This window comes from Scyliorhinus torazame, unplaced genomic scaffold (assembly GCF_047496885.1).
Source record: "Scyliorhinus torazame isolate Kashiwa2021f unplaced genomic scaffold, sScyTor2.1 scaffold_522, whole genome shotgun sequence".
In the NCBI taxonomy this organism is placed as follows: Eukaryota; Metazoa; Chordata; class Chondrichthyes; order Carcharhiniformes; family Scyliorhinidae; genus Scyliorhinus; species Scyliorhinus torazame.
This window is the reverse complement of record NW_027308249.1, coordinates 1-6,886: the sequence shown is the minus strand read 5'-3', so window position 1 is coordinate 6,886 and position 6,886 is coordinate 1. Positions and strand designations below refer to the sequence as shown.

The following is a 6,886-nucleotide window of genomic DNA, read 5'->3' as shown; positions in this document are numbered from 1 at the left end:
TCTGTTTTTTATGTCCTGTAATTTGATGTCGCTGTTTGCTTTAACCCAGATGTTTCTGGACCCTCAGGATATTTCCAGTATTTTCAGAATCCAGCACGAACTCCAGTTTGTATTGTCATTTCTGTCGGCGCACAGAGAAATAATGTGGAGAGTGGAAAATTGCGAATTGAAATCAAATGACATTTCCTAATTCATCAAATTGATGCGATCAAAGCTTTCCTCTAGCGTCTTTAACGGAGCTTTTGTGTCACCTCGGGTTTTGATTTCGTCAGGTTCTGAATGAAAGAATATTTATGATGAACACAATAATGCTCACGATTGATATTGTGTGTGTCTGTCTGCTACAACGGAATAATAAAAAATCCTTCAGCGTCAAGTGACACAGAGGCGGCTATTGCTTTGTGCAGTCGTGGCCGAGTTGTTAAGGCTATGAACTAGAAATTCCTTGTTCATTACCCGCGCAGGTTCGAATCCTGCCGACTGCGGATCAGCTTTTACTCATTTAGATTCAAGTTTCACGACGTTCCTTTGGGCCGAATCGTGCCCAATACGGAATGCTATCCAATACTTTTCAAAAACAGGAGTAGCTTTTATTACTCTTATTTACTGAATTTCTCCGAGAAATACAGGAAATTAGTGACTTTCTCTACCTTTGTCTCATCATATCTCCAATTATATCTGATCTGCCTGGCTCTGCGTGTGAATTTGTGAATGTTTGGTTGAGCATTTGCATAGAATAATAAAATTTACAGTGGAGACAGAGGTTATTCCGCCCTTCAAGCCTGCAACATCTCATGGAAAGAGCACGCTACGTAAGTCCACATCTCCAGCCTCTCCCCATAACCCAGTAACCCCACTTGGGCACCAAGGCAATTTAGAATGGCCAATGTACCCCGCAGACACGGGTAGAACGTGCAGGCTCTGCAAAGACAGTCACCCAAGTCGGGAATCGAACATTCCCTGTTCCCAGGCTCCTGACGCTGTGGTGCAACAGTGATAACCACTGTGCTACTTTGCCGCCCAAAATAAGATGCGTCGTTGGCATGATTCCAACCGGCGTGGGGAGATCCCAATGGATTTCTCGGCCATCACCTTGACCACTCGGCCACGACTACACGAGTCGGCGACGCTCTGTGAGCTCTCGCGAACAGATCCTCTTTTTACATATCTTTTAATAGTACTAATATTTTTCATGTACTTAATGATCTGTTTGAGCTGCTCGCAGAAAAATACTTTTCACTGCATCTTGGTACACGTGAAAATAAACAAATTCAATCCAATCCAACATGTCTTGCCTTTGTTTATTGTTCCTGCGTTGCTTTTTTCCTTTATTGTGTGTCTTTCGGATGCTCGTCTTCAAATACCTTTCCGATTCCCTTCTTAAGTTAACTTCTACCACTGTTTCAGTCGTGTTAAAGGTAGTAGAAACCCTGAGTGAAAATAATATCTCTGCTCCCAACCGCTCTTTATTTTTCTCAATAACTTTAAATCCACGACCCCTAGTTATTGACTTACAAGCAGAGGATATCCTTTCCAATTTTATTCTATCCAAATCTTACATTACCTGCAAAACGATTGGTCATCTTTTAATCTTGTATGTTTCAACAACGACAACCCGAACTTTCCCGACAACCGCCCATAACTGAAGTATTTCATCCTCATAAACCTCCCAGTAAGCGTCCAATATCTCCCCTCACTAATGTCTTTGATGAAGAGTGTCATTACCCACAAGAATCGTTATTAATGTCCAGCCACAGGTCTGAAAGTTCCAAGATGATTCCAGTGCTTTTCGAAATGATCTCTTGACTTAATAAACACAAATAACAAGCATGACCTTCGAATACATTATGAGCTTTATGTATTGGGATCAATGTCCTTCTGCCCACTTATAGTTTGCAGAAATCTCGAATTTACAATGTACTGACTTTCCATCTCCTGTAATGAAAGATTCATTCTGTCGGTTTGGTCAAGTATTCTAGGATTGTCCCCACATCCTGTGATCTCCTCAGGAGATTCAATTACCTCAGCTTTGAAGATATTTAGCGTTCCCAACCCTCTAGTTAGAGAATCATAGAACATACAGTGCAGAAGGTGGCCATTCAGCCCATCGAGTCTGCATCGGCATCGGAAAGAGCACCCCGCTTAGGACCACACCTCCACCCCATAACCCCTCCCAACCTTTGGACAGTAAGCGGGAATTTAGCATGGCCAATACACCGAACCTGCACATCTTTGGACTGTAGGACGAAACCGGTGCACACGGAGGAAACACACACAGACACTGGGAGCAAGTGCAAACACCACACAGACAGTCACCTGAGGTTGGAACGGAACCCGGGTCCCTGGAGCTGTGAGGCAGCAGTGCTAACCACTGTGCCACCATGCCGCCCTCCATGCTGTCTCCAAGATTTGTAGATCAGGTGGATTGGCCATGCTAAATTGCCCCTGAGTGTCAAGAGGTTTGGTGAGATTGCAGCGCTTTGGTCTGTGTCGGATGGGCTCACGAATGGGTGGTGCTGGCTCAATGGGCCGAATAGCCTTCTTCTGCACCGTAGGTGATTTAATAATTACCTCAGAAAGCATACAATTGCTATTGAGGGAAGGTAATGAAGGTTCATCAGACTTATTCCGGGGATGGCGGGACTGACTTCTGGAGGGAGGTTGGGCAAGCTGGGCCTGTATTCTTAGAATTTATCAGAATGAGAGGTGATCTGATTTAAATCAACAAAATACTTAAAGGGATAGGCAGTGCAGATGCATGTCTGATGTTTCCCTTGTCTTGGAAGTGTGGAACCAGTGTACGACCGATATAGGAGACATTTCGTTATGCAGAGTATTGTGGAGTTTGGAGTTCTCTACCAAGGGCGTGGAAGCTCAGTCACTGAATATATTTAAGGTAGAGATTGATTATTCTCTGATTGACAATAACGTCAAGGTTTATGGGGATAGTGTGTGTAAAATACATTGAAGTGTCCAATCAGCTATGGTGGTATTGAATGGTGGAATAGGTTAGACGGGCTGAATAGCCTACTCCTGTTTTTATGTTCCTACAATCTGGTAGGACAGAGACAGGAAATGCGTCCAAACACTGCCACCTGCAAGTTCCCGTCCGAGCCGCACTGCATACTGACTGGGAAATGTGTCACCATCCCTTCCGTGTTGTTGGGTGAAACAACGGGAAATCTATTTAAAAATCACAGTGGAATTACTGACACAGCGACAGAGCGGTTCCAGCAGATGGCTCACCATTACCTTCTCAATGACAATCTGTGATGGATAATGAATTTTGTCCTCACCAGAGATGCCCACACAGAAGTTTGAATAAGAAAACAATTCATGTCACTGCATCCCAAACCTCCCAGGGAACCCTCCCTTCGTGTCCTTTTCCAGTGTGAATTGAAAAGTCCCACAACTTTGTCACTTACACCTTGACAAATGCAACAAGGCTGCCCTGTTTTTCAGTAGATTATCATCGAGAGCAGTGTTTAGATGAAATGCAATCGGGGAACAAAATTCATAGTAAGAAATTGTGGTTGATGGAGGAAAATTTAAATTTTGATTTATATATTTTGTTTTTCACGCCTCTTTCATTGTAACGACCAAACCGTTAGGAATCCGTTGTGCAGCATTTTCAACAGTCTTTAGGAGCAGGATGTTTTTTTCTCTGTCCAGAAACTGACTGCCTGATAAGAAAGTTTAACGATGTGCAGGCTGGGTGGATTAGCCTTGCTGATTGCTGGGCGATTGACTCCTGGCTTCCTCTGACTTACCGAATGAAGGAGCAACGCTCCGAAAGCACGTGATTCGAAACAAACCTGTTGGACTTCGACCTGGTGTTGGAAGACTTTTTTAAAAAAATCTTTTTATTGGCTTTTCTCATATTTATAAACAGTTGTTACTTATATCCCTTAGATTTTTCTTGGCCGTGCTAATTTGCTTTATTTTACAGAGAGGTCTGTTTTGTCCATCATTTGACTAACTGTACGTACATTTTGCTGCCCTCTGGATTGGTCTATCATATCCCCGCTTCCCCCCCCCCCCCGCCCCCTAGGTTTCAGTAGCCTTCCTCTCCCCTTGTGGTTTGCCCATTTCCCCCTCCCCCCCCCCCCCCCCCCCGCCCCCCACTCCTCCCTCCCCCACCTCCGTTGCGCAGTCCTTTGGTTCTTCACCTTAGCTTACTCCTCGTTGCTGGCCTCGAACAGGTTTTGGAACAGGCCGACGAACTGCTCCCAAGTATCCAGGAAGCCTTCCTCTGACCATCGGATGGCGTACTTAATCTTCTCCAGGTGGAGAAATTCCGATAGGTCAGCAAGCCAGTCTGCAGCTTTGGGTGGTGCTGCCAATCTCCAGCCGAGCAGGATTCTCTGGCATGCGATTAGAGAAGCGAAAGCAAGCGCGTTGGCGCTCTTGCCCATATGAAGCTGTGGCTGCTCCGATACCCCGAAGATTGCCACGATTGGGCATGGCTTCACCCTCACCCCCACAACTTTGGACATTGCCTCGGAGAATGCTGTCCAGAACCCAGCAAGCTTCGGGCAAGCCCAAAATATCTGGGTGTGGGGGGGGGGGGGGGGGGGGGGGGGGAGGCGGGACCCTCTGGCACCATTCACATTTGTCCTCCACCTCCTGGAAGAACCTGCTCATTCGGGTTCTGGTCAAGTGCGCTCTGTACACCACTTTGAGTTGCATTAGGCTTAGCCTTGCGCAGGAGGAGTTGGAGCTCACCCTTCTCAGTGCTTCGTTCCCGAATCCCATCCTACCTCTGTCCCCAGTTCGTCCTCCCATTTTTGTCTGGTCCCTTCCAGTGGTGTTCAGGCTCTGTCCAATAGCTGTCCATATATTTTCCCACATAGCTCCCCCTTCTCGCTGCTTGTGCCTATCAAGCCCTCTAGTAGTGTGCTTTCCGGATGCCCCGGGCACCCTACTATCTCATTGTGGAGGAAGTGCTTTATTTGGATGTCTCAATTCCTGTCCTCTTGCTAGTTTCCACTTCCTCGTCAGTTCGTCCATATCGCCAGTCTGCACCCTACGTACAAGTCTCCGACAGTCAGTGTGACCCCGTCCCGCCTCCATCTTTTGAAGGTGGTATCTAGTATGCTGGGGTGAAATCTGTGATTGCCGCAGATGGGAGCCATAAAGGACATTTTGGTTACCCCGAAGTGCTATCTCAACTGGGTCCACGTTCTCAGCGTGGCCGCTACCACTGGGCTCGTTGTGTACCTTGTTGAGGAGGATGGGAGTGCTGCTGTGGTCAGGGCCTGGAGTGTTGTGCCTTTACAGGATGCATCTTCCATTTGAACCCAGTCTGTGTCGGGTTCTTGTACCCATCCCCTCACTTTATCTGCCGTTGCTGCCCAGTGGTAGTATTGTAGGTTCGGTAGAGACAGGCCCTCTTTGACTTTTCCCTCTTTCCAATATCGGCTTGGAACTTCTCGGGTTCTTCCCGCCCCCCCTCCTCCACACACACACACACACACACAAACGCCATGATTAGACTGTCGATGGTTTGAAAAAAGGGCTTGGGGATAAAGATCGGGATGGATCTAATCAGGAAGAAGTACCTTCGCAGTACGTTCATCTTGATCGTCTTCCCACCAGTCTATCCACTAGGAAAGCAGTGTACCAAGAGTGTACCTTCTACCGGAGACTGTACACCTCCGAGGCCCCCGACGGGGATGCGGGAATGAAACAGTTCCTAGACAGACTGTTCGCTGTGAGCTGCCTACCCTTGACAAAGCCCGTATGGTCCTCTGTGACCACCTCTGGGACGCAGCCCTCCAGCCTTTTGGCCAGGACATTTGCGAGTACTTTCGCATCCACGTTAGCAATGAAATGGGTCTCTATGATTCACGTTCCATCAGGTCTTTATCTTTTTTGGGTGTCAGTGAAATTGTGGCCTGCGATGGCGTGGGGGCCAGGGTGACCTCTGTCAGTGAGTCTGCGAACATGTCCCTTAGGTGTGGGGCCAGGACTGGTGGGAAGCCTTTGTAGAAGTCCACCGGGAAGCCGTTGGGTCCCGGTGCCTTCCCCGCCTGCATGGAGCTGATGCTCTAGATGATTTCTTCCAGGTATATTGGTGCTTACAGCTCCCCACATCTGTCTTCCCCCACCACTGATACTTCCAGTCTGTCGAGGAATTGTTTCATTCCCGTATGCCCATCGGGGGGCTCGGAGGTGTACAATCTCCAGTAGAAGGTCTTGAATGACTGATTGACCTCCTTTGGGCTCTGTCACCAGCCTGCCTTTGTTATCCTTAACCTGTGCTATTTCTCTCGTGGCTGCCTGCTTTCTCAGCTGGTGAGCCAATAGGCATCCAGCCTTGTGTCCGTGTTCATAGAAGGTCCCCCGTAGAAGGCGGGGTTGGTACACTGCTTTCCTAGTGGATAGCAGGTTAAGGTCCATTTGCAGCTTTTTCCTCTGCGCCAGCATCTCTACGGTTGGGGCGTCAGAATACTTTCTATCAACTTCCAGAATGGAGTCCACTAGCTGTTGCCTGGCCATCCTCTCTTCCCTATCTCTCCTCTGATCACGGCCTTCAGTGCCTCCGAAAATGTGGAGGATGGGACCTCTCTGTTTTGGTTGTTACTACCGTAATCGCCTATGGCCTGTGATATTTTTTGGCAGAAAGCCTTGTCGGCCAGGAGGTTCGTGTCCAGCCTCCATTTGGGGCGCTGGACACAGCCTGTCTCCAACCTCACATCCATATAGTGTGGAGCGTGGTCGGAGATAATGATCGCGGAGTAGTCCATTCCCGTGATCCCTGGAAGCACCGATTTCCCCACTGCAAAGAGGTTGATACGGGTGTATACCTTGTGCACCTGCGAAAGGAACGAGAACTCCTTTTCTCCGGTGCAGGAACCTTCATGGGTCCACTGCCCCCATCTGT

General features: G+C 48.0%; 1 non-coding gene across 1 annotated transcript; it reads left to right on the top strand.

Moving 5' to 3' along the window:
* Positions 1-403: 403 nt before the first annotated feature.
* On the top strand, positions 404-485 carry trnas-aga (transfer RNA serine (anticodon AGA)). Its single transcript has one exon. It is a non-coding gene; the product is annotated as a tRNA-Ser (tRNA).
* The last annotated feature ends 6,401 nt before the right edge of the window (positions 486-6,886 follow it).